The 22,186-nt window shown below is 47.6% G+C and overlaps 1 protein-coding gene across 2 annotated transcripts in view; it reads right to left on the bottom strand.

Annotated features, from left to right (window-relative positions):
• Window positions 1-19,186, bottom strand: part of CLCN4 (chloride voltage-gated channel 4) — a 78,187-nt gene extending 59,001 nt beyond the window's left edge. The window contains exons 1-2 of one of the 2 annotated variants that reach the window (XM_025372900.1): window positions 18,917-19,186; window positions 17,470-17,733 (exon numbers count right to left, since the gene is read on the bottom strand). The gene's annotated coding sequence lies outside the window, so the exon portion shown is untranslated. The remainder of the gene's footprint in view (window positions 1-17,469; window positions 17,734-18,916) is intronic. The other variant, XM_025372901.1, reaches the window with a different exon arrangement.
• Between the last annotated feature and the right edge of the window lie 3,000 nt (window positions 19,187-22,186).

Genomic DNA, 22,186 nt, shown 5'->3' with positions numbered 1-22,186 from the left:
TGTCACCTTGAGACCTTTTCCTTCTGACGTATACAGATACACACAGGTCGGTAGCAGCAATCTCTTACAGCATTTTTTTTTCTTACAGCATTTTTAAAGAGGTAATTCACATACCATAAAATGTACTCTTTTAAAGTGTACAATTCAGTGGTTTTCAGGAAATTCACAAGGCTATCCAGTCATCACCACTATCCAATTCCAGAACATTTTCATCCCCCTAAAAGTGACCCCCTACCCATTAGCAATCACTTCCTTCTCCCAGCCTAGGTAGCCACTAATGTACTTTCCATCCTATGGGTCTGCCTATTCTGGACACTTCGTATAAGTGGAATCATGCAGTATGTAGCCTCTTGCATCTGGCTTCTTCCACCAAGCATAATGCTTTCAAGGTTCATCCAGGCCGTGGTGCATATCAGTGCTTCACCCCTTTTTATTTATTGCTGAATAAGATTTCATTGTGTGGCTGTATCACATTTTGTTTATCCACTCATCAGCTGATGGCCATTCGGGTTGTTTCTACTTTTGGGCTATTATGAATAAGGCTGTTAGGAACATCTGTGTACAAGTCTTTGCATGGACATATGTTTTCATTTCTCTTGGGTATATATGCCCAGGAGTAGATTGCTGGGTCAGATGGGAACTCTGTTTAACCTTCTGAGGAGCTGCCAGACTGAAATCACTTTTCTTGAGTAAGCTTTTTATTGAAGTAAACAACTATTCGTAAAATGCAAAAATCATAAATGAACAACTCCACACATTTTCACAAAGGGAACTCACCCATGTATGGAGTGCTCAGATCAAGGGACGAAACATGACCAGCCCCTAGACACCACTTCAAGCCCCCGCTAGTCCCTAACCCACCCCTAAGGGTAACCACTATCCCGACCCTCACACTATAGATTACTGTTGCCTGCTTCTGAACTTTAAAGAAATGAAATCTTTTTTCCAGCTTCTTTCATTCTCTATTATGTTGCAAGATCTACCCATGTTATTCAGTGTAACTATCTGTTCATTCTCTTCGCCCTGTAACAGGGGCCACCAAACTTTTTCTGTTAAGGGCCAGAGAGTAAATATTTGAAGCTGCAGTCTGCTCACCTGTAAAATGGGCTAACAACACCACCCTCCTAGGATGGTCCTGAAGATTGTTTATAAAATGCCTGCCCTGGAACGGGCCCAGCTGTTCGTTGTCACACAACAGATATTTGCTAAATGAGCTTGTTATTGGGTGAAAGCTCAGCGGAGGACTTGGGTCCGTAAAGGGGTGCTAGAGTGGTCCAAAGTAGCCATTTGTGCCTCCCTCAGAACTCTCCCAGTCTTCTTCAACTGCTAACAAAGCTGGCCCCTGGCCCCAGGTGTGGCACACAACCCAATCTGGCCAATGACAATGCTCCAACTACCAGGCACAATGACTGGCTATGGGGATGAGCGTGGGACCCACGCAGGCCCGCACAAATGGACGAGGAGAAGAAAGGAAGTCTCTCTTTCCAGGGCAGTGGCTAACTTGGAGCCACCAACCCTACCAAGGGTCTATGGTGGGAGGGAATGAGGCCAAAGGCAGACACCAAAGTGTCCCCTGGAGACCATTCCTCCCCCAGGGAACGCTTGACAATGCCTGGAGACATTCTTGGTTGTCACCTCTGGGGAGGGGGATTACTATGGCATGAAGTGGGTAGAGGCTAGAGATGCTGCCCAACGTCCTAAATGCACAGGACAGTCCCCACAGAGAAGAATGATCTAGCCCCAAATGACCACAGTGGCAGATTGAGACAGCTAGAGAACAAACAAGCCAGAGACCCATACAGACGCCTTCCAGTTCCTGAGCTCAGGCTCCCTACATTCCAGCAGATTCCCTGGGTTTCTTTCCCAGCTTACGTCACCTAGACCAGCGCTTCTCATATGACAATGCACATGCGCATCCCCTGGGCTTCTGGTTAAACTGCAGGTGCTGATTCAGCAGGTCTGGGGCAAGGCTGAGGCTCGAATTTCTCACAAGCTCCCGCCCCCGCAGAGGCACTTTGGAGAATGGCGAGTAGGTAACAAAGAAAGAAAAGCGACTGGGCTGACTTCAGAAATCGGGGAGCCAGGAGCAGAGGACAGAGAAAGAGCCACAGAGGGAGGAGATTAAGCAGTCACGTGCCTGGGAGGCTGGGGAAGGAGAATTCCAGAAAGGTACTGCCAGGGAGCCCCACGATTCCCAGCCCAGGGTGCGCAGCCAAACCACGTGGGAGCATTCAGAAAGCCCAAGGAGCAGCACCCACCCAGAGTCATTAAACCGGGGTCCCTGGGGCAGAGCCCAGGCATCAGCATTTTTAAAAGCTCCCCAGGTGCTGCCAATGTGCGGCCTCAGATGAGATCTGACTCCGGCCTAGATGAGCCACGCATCCCTTAGGGCCTTATTAAACGGCAGATTCTGATCCTGGAGAGCTGGGGTGTGGCCCAAGACTACATTTGAGACTCCGAATTTCTAAGGCACTCCCAAGCGATGCCTGAGACCACCACATGAGGCTCTAGGAAGATTGGTTTCATCTGGCGGCTGGCAGGGTCTTGGAGATGTCTGAGAAGGGAGGGGAAGAGGGCAGTCTTACAGTTAGTTGCCTTTGAAGAATGTCGCCAGGCTGCAAGGCCTGCATTACCGTGATCATCATCAGACTGTGTCATTTCACTCCTTCCTGCTCCAGCTTCAAAGCTTCCCCACAAGTGCCTCCTCCGGGGGCGGCCAGGCCAGCCAGTCTCCTGCTCCTCAAATAATATAAACATGCTTAAGAAATGCAATCCAATGCAAATTAATAGCCACCTTCAAATTATACAACAGAGCACTGTTCTCTTAATTTACTTGTGTGGAAGGACGGAAAAAAATGTTCTGGCATGAATGTTTGAGGCTATAGCAAACATTTGTTTATCTGCCTATTCACGCTGCTCAGAACTGAAAGATTAGAAATGGAAGTTTAAAATACAGCAAACGTACCAGGATTTTCTGCCCCGACAATGCTCACATACACACACACACACGCACACATGCTCTCTCTCTCTCTCTCTCACACACACACACACACACACACACACACTTTCCCATTCCTCCAATGAGCAGACACAGGAAGGAGACATCTACCTAAGGAGGTTAGAGGGAAGCCTTGACCTCTTCATTCAGTTACAATACTGCCACACGACCCCAGGCACGTGAACTACCCTATACACATGGCTCTGTTGTCCCCATCCAATTTCTAGAATAACTACTATATCTGATGCTGCCAGCGCCCCACTCATATCACTCAAAACCTTCCAGTAAGCTCTAGCTAATTTCTAACCATATCGCTTAGTCTGAGGTCACTGTCATTGTTTTGAGACGCACAGAAGGTGGCTCTGCTCACATGGCATGCCTGAAGTGCATTATTGGGAATAGGTATTAATCGATGACTCTCAAGAACTGACTCTCGAGGGAAAAGGCTTGCGGGGCAAAGTCTGGAGAAAACCAGACATCTTCAAATGTTCCACTGCCTTGTCCCTTAAATGAGATTATTTCAAGGAATGTGCTTTGTACCTGTGCAGAAAACATGTAATATAGCAGACCTGAGACTGCTTTCCTTAGGAAGTCCTGTTTGCAAGGTTGGCCCTTGGCTGGCATCTGGGAATTTGTATTTTGGGAGCGTTCCTACCATTCCCAGAGCTGGTAAGAGTGGCTCACTGTGCCTAAACTCTTTGTCCAAATACTGTGATCTATGCTGAATGCCTGCTTTCTCTCTGGGAGTCTGGAATTTTGATGTGTGCTAGGCAGAGGATGCCTATTTGAGCAGCCCCCAATAAAAATCCCAGGCGCTGAGTCTCTAAGGAGCTTCCGTGGTGGACATTTCACACGTGTTGTCTCAACTGACGATGGGCAGGAGTAGGCATGTTCTGTGTGACTCCACTGAGAGAGGACTCTTGGAGACACGTGCCTGCTTTTCTCCAGACTTCGCCCCATAAGCCTTTTTCCCTTTGTGGATTTTTCTCTGTGTTCTCTCGCTGTACTAAATCATAGCCATGCATATGACATGTGTCAAGCTTTATAAGCCCTCCTAGGAAATCACCGGACCACCCAGTGGTGATCTTGGGGGCCCATGACACAGCGAGCACCATTTCCTAGTTTCCAAGTGTGGAATTAAGCTCCAGTCACCCATTGGGTGACATTAACAGCCCGGCCCTAATGGCTGCCTTCCTTTCCTAGTCTCATTTCCCCACTCCCCTCCCAAGTCAGCTTGTACCAGAAACCTCATTTCAGGTTCCACTTCTGCAAGGACCCAAACGAAAGCAGCATCACATGGCATTTTATATTTCTTCAGCCAGTTATGCCCTTGCCTGTGTAAACCCATGTGAGTGATCTTTACCCCTCCTACACAAATGGGCAAAACCTAGGGCTAGGCAAAGAGTTATTAGAAATAACATCAAAAACTCAATCCATAAAAGAAACAAAAGTGGTAAGCTGTACTAGTTAGGCAAAATAAAACTTTCCCTTCATTTAAGAATTCAGAGCTGGGCACGGTGGCTCATGCCTGTAACCCCAGCACTTTGGGAGGCTGAGGTGGGTGGATCACCTGAAGTCAGGAGTTCGAGAGCAGCCTGGCCAACATGGTAAAACCCCTGTCTCTACTAAAAATACAAAAATTAGCCAGTCATGGTGGCAGGCACCTGTAATCCCAGCAGCTACTCCGGAGGCTGAGGCAAGAGAATCTCTTGAACCCAGGAGGCAGAGGTTGCAGTGAGCCGAGATTGCGCCACTGCACTCCAGCCTGGGTGACACAGTGAAACTCTTGTCTCAAAAAAAAAAAAAAAAAAAAATCAGAAAAACTCCCTAATATACTTTATTGATTGCCGACAAAGATCAGTCCCCTAACAAAAGGGTCCAAGCTGTGCTGAGGCTTCTGGCAATTAGGGGGACAACATGAGCACTAAAATGGCCTGTCCTAGGCTTCCTGACAGAACCCTGGTGGCTTATCACTGTCTAAACCAGTGGTTCTCCAGCATGAACGTGCATCAGCATTACCAGGAGGGCTGGGGAAACCCAGGCTGTCAGGTCCCATTCTCAGAGTTTCAGATCCAGCAAGGCTTGGATGGGGCTGGGGAATCTGCATTTCTAACAAGCTCCCAAGGGAGGCTGCTGCAGCTGATCCAGGGGCTGCACATTAAGAGCCACTGGCCTAGTATAACCTTTTGTTCCCTTCCTATTTTCCACTCATTTCATGACCTACATCCTTGCCGTTGTGTTTTAATCACTAAAATTTTTAATATTGTTTATACTATTAATATTTTTAACATCAATCTTACTTAGAAACTGCATTTTGTTCAAATGATTATTTACAAACATGTTTCCTCCCTTATTAGGCTGTGAGCTCCTTGAGGGCAAAGGCCTGTGTTACTCATCTCTGTTTACTATCTGGACCTGCATAAAATGAAGTGTTTGCGATATAGAAATAGTGTCCACTAAGCCACAAAAAGCTTAGCCAGGCACACATACTACCTCTATTCTACAAGGAGTGTTATTAATACTATATCCATCAATAGATGTAAAACTCTATCAAGTAGTCAGCTATTGAATGCTTTGGACATCACTGCATAGACATGCTCAAGAATCAAGATAAGAGGCCGGGCGTGGTGGCTTATGCCTGTAATCCCAGCACTTTGGGAGGCTGAGGCAGGTGGACCACCTGAGGTCAGGAGTTCAAGACCAGCCTGGCCAACATGGTGAAACCCCATCTCTACTAAAAATACAAAACTAGCCAGGCGTGGTGGTGCACGCCTGTAATCCCAGCTACTTAGGAGGCTGAGGCAGGAGAATCGCTTGAACCCAGGAGGCGGAGCTTGCAGTGAGCCAAGATAACACCACTGCACTCCAGCCTGGGCAACAGAGCAAGACTCCATCTCAAAAAAAGAAAAAAAAAGAATCAAGGTAAGAAAGATGTTTTATCTGTACATGTACAGAGAACAAAAGGCTATGTAGGCCAGCCTGAAGTCACTACCATGTCAAACATGAGTGGTTTTGAAACACCCACCGTCACCCACCAGTTTTATAATTTGTAGGAAAATTAAAAATTTTAAAAAAGAAAAACAGAAAATATTTTTTAAAAAAACATAATAACAATTTGTAGCAATGCCTGTCTGAAGGGCATACCTTGCCTTTCCTTACTGTTTCTCTTTTTTTTTTTTTTTTTCTGAATTCATCTTGTTTCCCTTGTTACTTTTCATTCATGAAAAAAGTTGGGCTGACAAAAACAGGCGCCCTCCTGATATCCAGCCACAGGCATTGAACACAGAATCAATGGAGCCTGAGGGAATGGACTCTGGACCCATAACAGAGGCTAAAAGCACTACAAGCTGACGATTTCTTATCAACCCAGCAAGACAAACCCTTCACTGTTTTTATCCAATTGGAGGAGGTGAGAGCTTGAGAGGGAAACTGGCTTAAAAATCCCTTTAAGGTCTCTCAAGAAGTTTATCTGAAATAAATGTAGATACACTGACCAGAACATTCAATATAGGAAATCTTGTTTACACAAAGATTTAAGCTATTAGACTATATAATCCCATAGATAGAAGAAGCTCAACAAACCCCAAGCACACACACAAAAAAGAAAACTACACTAAGGCATATCATAATTGAATTGTTAAACAAGTGAAAAAGAGGATCTCTTAAAAGCAGTGAGAGAAAAGAGACACTTTACATACAAAGAAAGCTATTAGGCTATATAGGGCTCTGAGGAGGAAAGAGGTACCACTCTACCCCATGATAAGAATGAAGCTCACAAGCTTAATGTCAAGTAAAAGAAAGACACAAAGAAAAGCAGACACAAAGGGATCCGTGATTCCATCCCTATAAAGTTCCAGACAAGCAGAAGGAACCGGTGGTGTTATTCAGGATAGCAGTTACCCTTGGAAGTGGACATGAGGGTGGCTTCTGGGAGCTGGTCATGTTCCATTTTTGGATCTGGGCACTGTTACCCAGGTGTGTTCACCTTGTGACAATTCATCAAGCTGCACACTTACCCTTTATGCACTTTTCTGCACACGGATTTCAATTAAAAGTTGACCAAAGGCAATCCAAACAAGCCATCAGCTGAAATTAAATCTCACTGCTTCACTTTACAAAAGTGAGGTTTTTCATTGGCATGCTTGCAACACTTCTTTGAAGTGCCTGTGAAATACTTTCTCTTTTCAAACACCCATTGCATCCTCTCTTGCAAAAATGACCTCCCATTGAAATAATTGAGGTCAGAAGTCTGAAAGCCCTGACGAAGCAAAGGCGCTGGAGTCGGCAAATCCCCTGTGCAGCGGGCAGAGGGCATGCGCTCCACGCTGCATTACAGGCTGTGGCATGTTTCCCTGGTGCTGGAGGAAAGGGGGCTGCTCGCGTCAAAAATGACCTCCTGCATCTGTAAATGCCGAGAGCCCAAAGTAATGCCCAGCCAAACCCCATTGGCATTTGGGGAATATTTTACTGAAGTCTCCAGGCTATAAAGAGATACACGGGATATACATTTTCATGAAATACAGGCCGTTGGCCGGGCGCGGTGGCTCAAGCTTGTAATCCCAGCACTTTGGGAGGCCGAGACGGGCGGATCATGAGGTCGGGAGATCGAGACCATCCTGGCTAACACGGTGAAACCCCGTCTCTACTAAAAAATACAAAAAACTAGCCGGGCGAGGTGGTGGGCTCCTGTAGTCCAGCTACTCCGGAGGCTGAGGCAGGAGAACGGCGTAAACCCGGGAGGCGGAGCTTGCAGTGAGCTGAGATCCGGCCACAGCACTCCAGCCTGGGCAACAGAGCCAGACTCCGTCTCAAAAAAAAAAAAAAAAAAAAAAAAAAAAAAAAAAAGAAATACAGGCCGTTGCCCATTTACTAAAAATCTATATACCCAAACTCATCCTCAATATGCCCTAACTTATCATCAATAGACCTAAACTTTGCATGAAGCTCCTCTCCTCTCCAACCCGGGAATGAAAGAGAGAGAAAATACCATGAACAACTATGGAACGATCAGAGAAAACTGGAGCTTCAGAAGGGGCAAAACAAAGGCAGCTATGGCCACAGCCTGGGGAGTTAAGCCAAGGAGAGACCAGCACTGGGCCTCCCCTCCAGGAAAGCTTTGGACCCTTGCCAGTCATATCAGTTATCTGATGCTGCATCACTAACTACCATTTACACTGACCATTCACAGTTTCTATGTGTCAGGAAGTGGGGAGCAGTGTGGCTGGGTCTTTCTGGCTCAGCGTCTCTCAGGAGGTTGTGGTCAGGATGTCAGCCCGGGCTGCTGTCACCTGAAAGCTGGACAGGGGCTCCCTCACATAGCAACCAACTTGCTCGCCGACATCCCCACAGGATGGTTTGAATGTCCCCATGACATGGCAGTTGGCTTTCTCCAGAGGGGGTGGTCCAAGAGAACCAGGACGGTCTCTAATGACCTAGCTTTGGAAGTCACACACTGTCGCTTCCACGGTATCCTATTGGTGACACAGGTCAGCCCTGAATGGTTCCATATGGGAGGGGACGACACATGAGCATGAACACCCGGAGGTAGGATGGTCGAGGCCCATCTTGGAGGCTGGCTCCAATACCAAAGCTTTTCACTGCCTTATTCCACCTTGCCTGAAACACCAGGAATTTCCATTTCATTTGTAATCATTTTGAGTCCTGGTTTTAAAATGCGGACACCTTTAGGATGATGAGGTGGCCAGGACTCATTCCACCCCTCCCAGCTAACCCTCCAAACACCAGAGGGGAGAAGACAGGAAGGCACTGACAGTGACGGGAGCCAGGTGGTGGCCCCCAGTGAGGGGTGGAGGGCCACACGACCAAGGAGGTTCAAACGGGGAAGCTCAGAGCAAAAGGATGCTCAGAAAGAAACTGTGCCTGTTTCAAAATTCTGCCTCAAGCCAGCAGAGACACTTCCTTTTTCCTCCTCCCACTTCCTCCCCGGCCCCTGGCCCTGCCCCCAGCACTCTCTGTGTTTCTTCAACCACAGTCTGGCTTCCATAGGACTGGGCAGCTGGTGTGTGACCATGGCAGGGTTCCTATGGACCCAGGGCCATGCAGTCGTTCGTTCCACGTTGAAACCCAGCCCACGTGTTGGAAACAGGATGAGACCAACCACATGTGGCCTCGGGTGACACAATGGCCTCAGTGTTCTCACATCCCCATCCCAGGGGCAGGAGGGCTGGGCCGTGAGGTGTTTGTGTTGCTGGTGCCAAGAGCCAAGGGTTTGGAATTTCCCCAGAGACTTCTTCCCATAATAATAGTCACAACGCCTTTGTACAGGGCTCAGTGTACCTGGCTTCATTCTAAGCACTACCCCCGTGTATGAAGTACTGCCTCCCTTAGGCCCACGTTACAGATAAGTTACAAAGAAGCAAACTGCGGCACAGAGGTTAAGTCTCACACACAGTGAGGGGCAGCCGGATCCAGCCCAGGTCCAGGGGCCTTTCTCCACAACAGCAGGCAGGCCTCTGCCACCTCAGGACCCAGAGCCACGTGCCTCCATGGAGAGGGCACTGGGGGCCATGTTTCTCCTAAACCGTGTGAGAATAGCTTAATGAAAGGCCCCCGGGTTGCCCTCTCACACACCCACAAAAAATGCCGCTGCACGTGTTTGCTAGGGCTGCCGTAACCAAGTGTCACGGACTGGGCGGCTCAGATAACAGAAGAGGGTTTTCTCCCAGTTCCGGAGGCCAGAAGTCTGAGATGGAGGGATGTACGCTGCTGATGCCTTCATTTCACCCTGATGACCTCTGTAAAGGCCCTATCTCCAAATAAGGTCACATCTTGAAGTACTGAAAGTTAGGACTTCAATCTCTGAATTTCGTGGGGACACAGTTCAAGCCATCACAGCTGCTGAAGACAGTGCAGATGGGAAATCCCTCACTCTTCTGGCACCTCCACGGCCTGGCCTTCCCTTCACCATTTTCTGACAGGTTTTCTCCACAACAACCTATCTTGTGCTTACCCAAGGTTCACACCCCCTCCATGGATAAAAAGAAAATTTCAGGAGCCACTCATGACTAGCAAGTGTGTAAAGGCTACATGCTGGAAGGCACCCAAAACAGCGTTCATGTGCTGTTCCTGGTGTCCTGGGACGCCATGGTGAAGACAGGCAGGCCACTCTGACCAACACAGGGGCTGACATTTGAGCCAATTCCCATGTTTGGGGTAAAAGGGGAGCTGGTGCATGGCATGACTAAGCTAAGAGGAACAACCTCCCAGCTGTCATGGTGGCGGTTGGGCCTCCTATCTGCTAACCACAAAGGCCTTTTCACCCAACCAGCGCCTCCAAGGGTTAGAGTGGAGGGCGAAAAATAACTTTCACATTTAGCCAAATCAACCCAGAAGGGAAGCAAAGAGCCAAGAAGTAGGAAGACACAGTCAGGCCATCAGGAAGCATCGCAAAACTGCAGGCAAGGCCCAGTGGGGCAGCAGCCACAGAGAGGAGCCGCAGGCCCAGCACCCAGGGCCAGGAGCAGCCTCCCCGACAAAGAAACACGGTGTCAGGGTGGCTCTTACATCAGCAAACCCCAGACCCATCCTGGGTGCCCCAACTGCCGCAGATGGGAAGAGCGGAACACCATCCTCAAGGGGAGTGCCCACCTGCAGCCTCTCCTTCATGACCCTGTTGTTCCCATGTGCCGTCCTCAGGGCAGGTCAAGGGCCTGACCCCAGCCTTCCAGGACTCTCCTGCAGCTTCAAGAGAGTTTCAAGTCCCTTCTGTGAGGAAGGCTCCGGCCTCACATCTACTTTCGACCCAGGCAACAGCAGGCTCTCTGTTGAATACAAGGAGGCTGAGTGCTCAGGGCTGAGGGAACAGCCAGTGCAAAGGCCCTGGGGCAGGGCAGGACCCTGTCAAGAACAGTGTGAAGATGGCAAGCCAGCAGGCAGGGGCTTCTGTGAACCCCCTACTGCAGGTCACTGCATCCCACAGGAGTGCACGCAACAGGCAGTGCAGAGCAATGAGGGCCACTTGGAGAAGGCAACAAGGGAACAGGTGTGGGGTTTGACCCCCCAGCCACCGAGAACAGCCAATTCAGAGACTCAGTGGCAAGAACAAATGTGCTGGGCCCGAGGACAGCAAGCAAGCTGTGTAGCCAAAATCACCAGAGCCACCGGTGGCCTGACAGCTTGGGAGACTTCAGCCACAAGAAGCTGGAAAGAGAGCTTTTCAGGTGTCATGTGGGAATGTGCATGGCCATTTCCTCTGCTGTCCCTGGGAGGCACCGCCCATCAAAGGTGATGATGCGACTGAGCTGGGTGCATGAGGACACGTGTGCAGCCTCCACGTCCTGCCCTGTAGTTACATGCTACCATGTGACCCTCCTACGCCAGGCTTCTTTGATCACCAAGGGCCCACTCTGGCACCTATGACAACATTGCTGCTAAAGAGGTTAGCTGCTCAGTCCAACTCACCTGGTCACCCTGGCCACTCCCCATCTGGCCTCCATTCTCACCTCCTAGCCTCCTTGCTGGCCGCCCTGCTTTCTCTCTCACCCACCTCTGACACTGCTCCTGACAGCAGCCAGTCCTTTTAACCCAGTCTCAACATGTCACTCCCCAACACAGGAGCATCCAGTGGCTTTCCATTACACTGAGGACAATCCAGGGTTGACACCACGACTGCCAGTTCCAGGATGGCCTGCCCCCTGCGACCCTCTGAGTACCTTTCCCCATCCCTGCTCTCTGGGTCGCTCTTCTTTGCACATGCTGATTTCCCTGCTTTCCGCAAACGCTTTCTGTCCTGCCCTGCCTCAGGGCCTTTGCACTGGCTGTTCCCTCAGCCCTGAGCACTCAGCCCACTGTGCTCAAGAGGCTCTCTCTCCATTCGGATCTCTGCTCAAGTGCGACCCCCTCAGAAAGGCCTTCTTGCCCTCCTTAACCAGCGTTTGGAGTCCAGTGCTGTGCATCCTTTGCTGTCCATCCTTTCAGTCAACACACAGCCTGTCCAACAGCTATTTCCTCTTCCCTCAGCTCAAATCAGTCCCGTGAGGGTAAGAACCTTGTCCATTTGGTCCCACCATGTATCCCACTGCCTAGACTTGTAGGACTCAACTGGGGGCAATACTGTCCCACAGCAGACATTTGGCAATGTCTAGAGACATTTTTGGTTATTACAACTGGGAGAGGGGGTGCTACTGGCATCTAGTGGATGGTGGCCAGGGATGCTGCTCAACACCCTATATTGCCCAGAATAGCCCCCCATAAAATTGAATCATCTGGACCCTAACGTCCATAGTGTCAAGGTTGAGAAACCCTGGCCTAGACGCACAGACCCAAGGAATATTTGCTGAATGAAGAAGTAATTAAGGGGCTGGGAGCAGTGGCTCAAGCCTATAATCCCAGCACTTTGGGAGGCCGAGGCGGGCAGATCACCTGAGGTCAGGAGTTCGAGACCAGCCTGGATAACATGGTGAAACCCGTCTCTACTAAAAATACAAAAATTAGCCAGGCGTGGTGGTGCGTGCCTGTAATCCCAGCTACAGGGAGGCTGAGGCAGGAGAATCGCTTGAACCTGGGAGGTGGAGGTTGCAATGAGCCGAGATCAAGCCACTGCACTCCAGCCTGGGTGACAAAGAGAGATTCCATCTCAAAAAAAAAAAAAAGAAAAGAAAAGAAATGGAAGTCATTTAAAAAAAAAAAAAAAAAAAAACCATTCCTGCACATAAAAAAACCACCCACTGAAAATGTGGTTAAACAAAGGTCTTGTTACCAAGGGAAAGTGTGTATGGGGGAAGGGATAGGAGGGGGGACTGTCCCCACACACCTCTTCCCCCAGGTTGGTAGAATAGATGCGTCATCACACTAAACCCCTTTGGTCTGCTACTGCAAGGCTGACAGGTGGAGAGGAGGCAGATAAGGTGAGGACCTCTGGGGCAAAGTGCCTGGGGGCTCTGGCCCATGTGATGGGGGCACCTGGAGCACAGGTTAAGCCCTGGGCTTCACCCCCAGACCTATTCAATCAGAATCCCCAACGTGTCTAAGGGTCTACATTTCTTTTCTTTTTTCTTAACTTTTTATTATGAACATTTTCAATTACACAGAACATCATCCAGAATGAATAACACCAATCAGACTGAACAATTGTTCACATTTGGCTCTATCTGGTTTATCTCTTTCTCTCTCTTCATTTAACTGAACCATTTACAAGTAAATTATTGATCTTGAAGCCTGGTTTTCAAAGTGTGGTCTGGGGATTCCTTGGGCTCCCCAAGACCCTTTAAGGGACTCCATGATGTCAAAAACATTTCACAATATTCTGACATTGTTATTTGCCTTTTTCTAAGTTCATTCTCTCATGAGCATACAATGGAATTTTCCAGAGGCTACATGACATGCGATATTGAAACAGATTGAATGTGGAACCAAGTATGAGAATTCATCTGTCTCCTATTAAGTCATACATTAAAGAGATCTCAAAAAAAAAATTTAAACAAGAAAAAAAGTAAATTATTGCCACCATGACACTTTATGTCTAAACACTTTAGTAGACATCTCTAAAAAATAATACTTTTCTACATAAACACATGTAGTAGCTATCTATTGCTGCCTAACAAATTACCCCAAAGCATAGCAGCAGGACACAAACATGTCTCATGTCACTGTTTCTGTGTCAAGAACCCTGGAGTAGTTTAGCTGGCGCCTCAGCTCAAGGTGTCTCAAAGGGCTGCAAGCATCTCAAGACTCAACTGGGGCTGGGTATAGTAGCTCATACCTGTAATCCCAGCACTTTGGGAGGCCAAGGTGGGCAGATCACCTGAGGTCAGGAGTTCAAGACCAGATCCAACATGGCAAAATCCCATCTCTACTAAAAACACAAAAATTAGCCAGCTGTGATGGTGTGTCCCTGCATTCCTAGCTACTGGGGAGGATGAGGCATGACAATCACTTGAACCTGAGAGGCAGAGGTTGCAGTGAGGCGAGATCACCACCACTGCACTGCAGCTTGGGCAACAGACCGAGACTCTGTCTCAAAAAAAAAAAAAAAAAAAAAAAGACTCATCTGGGCCTGAAGGGTCTGCCTCCAAGCCCACTCACACCCTCACACCATCAGCAGGTCTCAGTTCTTCTCAGGCTGTTGGAATGGACCTCAGGTCCTCACCACAGCAAATGGACCCTTCTGTAGGCCTGATCACGACATGGCAGCTTCAGTGTAAGCAACCCAAGAGAGAAAATACATCCCAGGTGGAAGCTCCTTTACACCCTCATGGTGGAAGTGCCACCCCCCGCCCCCTGCTAGACATATTCATTGGAAGTTCATTACTTTGTCCAGCCCAAACCTCAAGGGAGAGGGTGATGCCAAGTTGCAGCTGCCAGGGGTGGGGATCACTGTGTCTGTCTGAGGGGCTGCCAACCACATCACAGACTGTCACATCTAATCAAAGCAGCAGCAGTCTCCTAGTGGCACCTGATAGCCAGTCACATCAAAGCATCTCCAGGCGTCCCCAAAATGCCTGTTACACGTTCGTTTGGGCCGAATCCAATCGAGGGCCACAGTGATATTTGGCTATTCCATCTCTTAAGTCTCATTTGATGGAGAATATCCCATCTCCCTTTTCAAAATTTTCTTTCATGATATTGCCTTGTTGAAGAGACAAGGCCAGATGGCTCCCACAGAGCACCAAGCCCACCAGAGGCACACAGGAGCGTGACAGGCCTGCCCTGGGATGACCGTGGACTGAAGCCTGTGAGGACAGTGGCATGGGGGGTGGATGGCACCAGCTGCTCTCACCCCAGCCCTCTGCACAGTGGTCTTCCTCACCGAAGGCCAACCTCCCCCACCAGGGCTTTTCTACCTCCCCCAGGAGACCATTTTCATGGTGCCAGGAAAGATGAGATAGAGAGAGAGAGAGCAAGCTGATGGCAAGGGAACACAGGGGAGGGACACATCAAAGTCCCCAGCCTGGGGCACAAGGAAATGTTTTCTGGCCATTCTAAGCCCCGCCCCCCTGCCACATACACACACACACACACACACACACACACACACACACACACACACAGAGTAAACATGTACCCCCCTTGCTACGCTGCTGCCATCCCTGCTTCCTGTCTCTCGGGAGTTTCCCAGCCTGCAGACCCTCTCACTTCCGTCCGTCCCTCCCCAACAGCCAAGGAAGCAGAGTCAGCAAGTACAGCTGGCCCCACTTTACAGATCCGACAGCAGCTCTGTGAGGTGAAGTGATGCAGCCATGGTCACCCTCCCAAGTGTCAAAGCCAGATCTTTAGATGCAAGTCCTGGACTGAAGCTTAAAGCATGCGACTATGTCTGCCCTAAGCGAGTGTCCGTGTCACTGGTGGTGCAGGCAGTTTGTGTTTGCCTCCTCCTAGCTGCATAGACACTACCAACCCTCTTGTCCTCACCACATCCCGCACCAGCACCAGACATCGTGTCGTTTCTTCCTCACAACACCTCCGAGTGGACACTGTTATTCTCATTTTTGCAGACAAGGAAATGGACTCCCAGCTGTTAGGTCTAACCCAGGGTTAGAGTGAGTATGTCCAGGGATGTGCTCCAGGTCTGCTGAGCACGAAGCCCCGGCAGGTTTCAACACACATTCATCTAGTGCTCTGATTTTTCCTGTTTCCCTAACACTCTCCTTTCCGCCAAGCTAGCCTCCCAGCTACAAATGGCATATACACAGCTCCTCCCCTTTTCATAGAAGCTATTTCTGGAAATTCACAACATAAAAACGCCTTCACATTGTGTTTTCCAATATATACGATATTAAGAAAGGGAATCAGATTTCTGATCAAGGGCTTGGCATCAAACCAATCATAAGAAAATGAATTCTTGGAGCCCAAAGAACATTTTGAGATCATCCCAATGAGTGGTTCTCAACAGGGGGCAAGGGAGCCCTCAGGGTACATTTGGCAATGTCTGGCAACATTTTTCATTGTCACAACTGGGGACTGGGGGAGGAGGTGCTAGTAGCGTCTAGTAGGTGGAGGTCAGAGATTCTGCTAAACATCCTACAATGCAGAGGACAGCCTTACCACAAGGAGTTATCTGGCCCCAAATGCCAGTAGTGCCAAGGTTGAGACACCCTGACCTAAATCCCTTTGTTACTTTGAGGACAAGATAGCCGAGACCCAAAGACACAAAATGACATGTCCAAGCCTGCACAGTCACAAAGCCAAAAGTGGAATCTAGGTCTCTATTAGATCCACCTCTATCATCTGCTTTGCTCTATCTAGGGTTGAGCTGGGGGAGAAGGGAGGGCAGGAACCCAGGGATCTTAATTTGTGTAACCAAACTGAACCAAAGGAAGAAAATGGCAATAAACAAGTTACTAAATTACTGCAGCAACACATCTGGGTGTCCCAAATTCTGAAAGAAATGACTCCTTCAATTATTGATGGAAATAGCATTGCTTTACAGGCCCCCCAACGTTGCTGGTTGGTCAAATTATTCATGATGTGAGTTCCAATACAGTTTAGTGACAACAAACCTTCCAGAAGGGTCAGGTTTTAGAGGGGGAAAAAAATGCCACATTCTCCCCCAAGGGTGCCCACACACATCCTGCTATAGTTTCTTCCTGACCCTGAGAAAGGAATGTAAACGCTCTAGAAAGAGTCCATTAAAATCCCCCACCCACTGTCATGCTAGAACTGAAGTCACCTGACCCCCCTCCATCTGTCGCTGAGTCATCAAGCCCCTCCATTCAGTAAGCGAATTATCAGAGAATTAAAAAGAACTCTGGGAATTGTTAGGTTTTGGTGTTATCTCCACCCCCACTCTCTGCTTAAGATCATTTGATTCTTAGAGATGTAGCTGTCTCTTACACTCACATGTTATCTTTGGAAGCTGCAATTTATTTTTATTTTATTGGATACTGTTCTTTTTTAATCTACTTAAAACACCTGGAAAGAAAAAAAAAAATACATTTCTGACGTATGCCCTGTAAATGCTGGAACCTTGCAAAATAATGCAAAGCAATTTAGATTGCACATCTGGCTCTTAAATTGCTAACCAAGAAGTTTCCATTCCCCAGCCCGCTTTTGCTTTGAAAGAAATGAGGCTAATTACTGAGGACAAAGGCCTGTAATTAGTAAACATGTCATTATTTAAGAAGCAGAATGACACTAGGAAAACACTTGATAGTTACCTCCTAAAAGCCCCTCTCTCTACTTAGAATGCATGCAGTGTGGTCACTTCAGATTTTGTTCCCCGCCGGAAGGGTTTTTTTCCCCTCCCCCTGTCTTTCTGTCTGGCCCCTGCCCACTTTCTCGGGGCGGACATGCCAAGACCCAAGTCACGCGTGGGCCTGCCACGGGCCATCCCCCGCCGGGTGCGTGCAGCTGCAGCAGGCAGCTGTGGGCAGCAGGCGCCGCAGCAGCCAGAGGCCCCACTTTGGGTTTGTGGGGGCGCAGCCGGGCTGCAGGCCCGCAGGCCGGGCTCCACCTGAAGCGACCGCGCTGCCGGGGGCGCCGGGGAGGGCATCCAGGCGCCGCGCGCCCCTTACCTGCAGTGCCGCATCGCGCCCGCGGTCGCCCACCTGGACAGCATCCTCGAGCATCCTTTCTTCAGCGCGACGGCTGCGAGCGCCGTGACATCACCAGGAGGCGGGCCCCACGCTGCCACGTGACGCCTCCCGGGCGAGGCAGGGAGGTGTGCGCGGGGTGGGGGGAAGACCCTGGAAGTCCCGGGAGGTGAGGGGTGATGGCCAGAAACCCTCGCGCTGGCCGCCCCTCAGGCCGTTTCGCTTGATGTGTGCAGCTTGCCTGACCTTTCGCGAAGAATTATGAAAAACAACACACAGGAGGAGAAATCCAAATTATCACAGGCTCCAAGCGTGTAATAGGATTTCGAAAGAATTAGCAATAAGGGGATTACAGTGAAAGCAAATACAATTTCATGTTTTATTTTAAAACTAGTATTTATCAAATGCAGTGGAGAAATAAACATTTTGTGCAAATCATAATGACACAAAATATAGCATGGACATACTTTGCATAGAGTTTCTGTGTTTCAAGTCGTATATCGACTATTATACCAAACACTTTAGTTCAAAGCAATTCATTATGGAACATTATACTAATTGCACGGATGAATAATGCTTTGATTACTCTGAATAGCTGCATTCCAATATTAATTTGTATTTGCCAAAGGAAAAAAGTGGTGACACCACGTATTTCTACTACTTACTTAAATATGTGATGATTTAAAATAAAGCACTATTACGTGAGCATGGCTGTATTTGTGTATCTGTTTTCTTACATCTTCTGGCAAGGCATTTAATCTCTCAGACTTGAGTTAATTCACAATAACTCATTATTTCACATTTTCTAATTTTTATCACATTCTGAAGAAGTGAGTCATTTTACTATCACAGAAAATATGTACAATGTCAACATTTCTCATTCACAACTGAAACAGCCTTGCCTAGAAAGACTTTAGAAAATTACAACTGTGATAATTTTGTAAATTTGAAATAGCATATTTCAAACTTAAGCAGTGCACATATAAACTTTTCTTTTGCCAAAATACACAAGCATTTTTGAAATGTAAAAGGACAAAAGCAAAGACTGCTTTTATTTATATTCCAATTGCAAATAGATTCATTTACTTTCACTTGAGTTAAAAATCACCATTATAACATTCCCTTTGCTCACAGCCCTGAAAGAGACATGAAATAGATTGTTTTACAGGCAGGTTAGAGTTAAGTTTACTTGCAATTTATTCCAGCAGCTTTCATGTCCTTCTATATTTAACCCTGGCCCTTATACCATCATTTCCTCCAAATTAACCAAATTTCTGTTCAGAAGGTTAATCTCTAATTTGGAGCTAAATACAGCCCTTGACTCCCACAGCGATCAATTATTTTCAACACCAGATTTTAAAAATCAACAAAGTCGCAGTGTAGGTCACTCCTCTCAAATTTGTTTCTCTGAGTGATATAAGCAGCTTACCTTCCGCTTTCAGATTCTGAGATACAAAGTTTAAACGCTACCAAAATCTCCTGCTCCTTTGGGTTGAGGGTCTAATGGAGGCAGAAACTGACAAGCTCATTTTCCTGCCAGAGGCAAATGTCGATTTCAGCCCAGAGGGCCCCGGAGGCCGGCTGGGAGCATCACGTGCTCGGCCCAGCCACTCAGCCCTGCCCAGCCAGCCAGGTCACCTCTTGGCTCCGGAGCCCCGCCGTGCCAGTGTCATTCGCCTCCTACCCCCGGGGCATTCGTGTCCAGAGAAAACCCGGCGTCCGGGAGACAGGACGCCCCACCCTCAGGGGCTGGGCTGCACGAATTCTGTGGCCGGAGTTTCCAGAATCAATGGGAGGCGGTGGGTATATAAAATGCCCTGCAGCCTGAAGAGGATAGTAGCACGGTGCAGACAGCCTTGCTCTGTGTTCCGGCTTGGCTGAAATGACGAAATACAGGCAACCTTCTTCATCCTGGAGCAGTTTCTTTGCAGTAGGTTAGTTTCACCTTCTCTTTTTTTACAATTGATTGCTCAATTGTAAAAAACATTACAGCAAACCGGCAATTCAGACAAGGCCCATAACTGGGCCAAGCAATTCTCAACAGAATGAGAGAGCTCTCTGAACACCCTCCACCCTCACCTGTCAAATTGTCATTTTAGCCAAGATTAGAAAACAAAACCAAAAAAAGCAAAAACCAATACCACCCATGGGAATGTAAATTGAGCAATCTTTCTGGTGGTCTGTTTAGCATTTTTTCCTACCCAATGCCTTACAAATACACAGTTTCACCAATTACTCCGGGTCCCACAGCTGTTGGTATCATGTGCTCCAGCAACTTGATGTCCAAGAATTTGTCCTGGGGGATGGGGAGTGGGGGTTGGAGGGGAAGAATGGTGTGCAAATCCCTGACTGGGGAAAGTTTGCTGCAATATTATTTATGATCTCAAAGCACTGGAAGCAAGTTAAATCTCCAAAACAGGGGATGTTTTAAATTATAAGACATCTGTGCAGGGGAAGAATTAAAACCAATATGATGGTACACACGGATGTAAAAAGACATTGGCAGTGGATTAAATGGAAAAAAATGGAAGCTTCAAAGCATTCTGTGCTGAGTGATCCATTGTTTCTATGTAGGTGTAGTATATTTATATCTACACATATACCTTTACGTACATAGGAAATTATTAGGAAATGAATTCACTAAAGTATCAAACATGGTATCTCACTGGTTAGTGGGATGAGGGTGTTTTAAATTTTTCTTCTTTTAAGCTTAGTGGTATTGTCTAACTTTTCCACAGTGAATATGTATTGCTTTTACAGCAAGAAAAAAATGTTTTCTTAAAAGCACCATATAGACATGATTATGGAATAAACAGGTTTGGCTAATTTTTAAATGCAGATTTCATTACTTGAAGATTCTGAACTCTTAACCACAAAGCCCTGAGGGAACAATTCCTAGCCATCCTAGATTATTCTGCTCATGAAGATCTTTAGGAAAGAAAGTGCCATTCAGGGGCTGTTATTAATATTTAATCACCTGTATGTCGTTTTAATTTCTCTTCCATTTAAACCTACTTCTTATTTTGCCCTGTGTGGAGATGGAAAGCTGGTTATTACCATCCTTCATGAAAAGATTCTTTCAATAGTTACGGAATAATAACCTTTGAGTTTTTTGTTTGTTCATTCGAGACAGGGTCTCGCTCTGTCTGCCAGGCTGGAGTGCAGCGGCACGATCATGGCCCACTGCAACCTCAAATTCCTGGGCTCAAGCAATCCTCCTGCCTCAGTCTCCCAAGTAACTGGGACTACAGGCTCTTTCCATTGTCTTCACAGATTTCTCTTTCCTGTCCCTTTGAATCTTCTACATTTTTTCTCTTATCTGCCAGTTTTCTACAGATGTCACACAAGGTTTAAAACAGTGGTTCTTAATGGGGGGTGATGTTGCTCCCTTTCCCCCAGGGGACATTCTTGGCAGCCACAACTGGAGTGGGAAGAGCCGTATGCTCCTGGCATTGAGTGGGTAGAGGCCAGGGCTGCTGCTGAACATCCTACAGTGCACAGGACAGCTCCCTCCCTACTCCCACCTCCCGGGACAGTGAACATTTTGGCCCAAAATATCAATACAATAGTGCTGAAGCCGAGAAACCCTGGTTTAGAATTACTATAATTTGATGCCCAAGATGTTCCATTTCCCAGCCATTTTCAAGAGTTCCCCATTGTATGATGTGCTGGAAGCTCTGCTTCATTATAAATCCGTTAAAGGGAGTACTCCCGGCATGTGGGACGTGTCATTGCCCATCTGTGTGTACACCACAAACCACCTCTGAAAAGAGACATCGGAAACTGCTAAGGATATTATCTCTAATGAGGAAAACTGTGTGGCTGGACATAGAGGTGGATGGGAAATTTTCATAGATTTGGATGCACTGTATATTTTTAAAACAGATATTTTCCCACCATTAAATTATTAAAGCTCACTATTCAATTATTCTATAAATGGTGGGTTTTACAAAAGCTAGAGGTAAGGACCCTATTGTCTCTTTGTGTCCAAGCCCCCATATATATATGTGTGTGTGTGTGTGTATTATATGTTATATATATTATACATATTATATATATATATATATTTTTTTTTTTTTTGAGATAGTCTTGCTTCGTTGCCCAGGCTACAGTGACACAATCTCAGCTCTACAACCTTTGCCTCCTGGGTTCAAGCAATTCTTGTGCCTCAGTCTCCTGAGTAACTGGGATTACAGGCACCCACCACCATGCCTGGCTAATTTTTGTATTTTTAGTAGAGATGGGGTTTCACTATGTTGCCCAGGATGGTCTCAAACTCCTGATATCAACTGATCCGCCCGCCTCAGCACATGCACTGTGTAGAGAGCGCCTTCCTTTACAGCATGTCATCTGATTCTCGTGGCAGCTTGTTAACAGGAGTAGGGCACATCTACTGCTGTACACCCATTTTGCAGACAGGCTCGGAGACAGCCCTGACATCAGCCTCCTGTTCTAATGGAGGCTGGAGCACCCTGGGGTCAGACTGGGTCTTCTCTGGCCGGGACCCCAGCTTCTTCTCCAGGCGCCTCTGACCATCCCCTCCACCTTTCTTGGAGCCACAGCTCCCTGGGACCCTCTGGACAGCACCCACCAGCTTAGACCCAAATCATTTACTCGCATTAACCCCTGAGCTCCTGGAGGGACGGAGGGGAGCTGCACTTACCTGTTCTTTGAAAGCCCAGCATGTAGTACTGTCTCT

The sequence above is a fragment of the Theropithecus gelada genome, chromosome X, assembly GCF_003255815.1.
Source record: "Theropithecus gelada isolate Dixy chromosome X, Tgel_1.0, whole genome shotgun sequence".
Lineage (NCBI taxonomy): Eukaryota > Metazoa > Chordata > Mammalia > Primates > Cercopithecidae > Theropithecus > Theropithecus gelada.
This window is presented reverse-complemented; position numbering and strand designations above follow the sequence as displayed.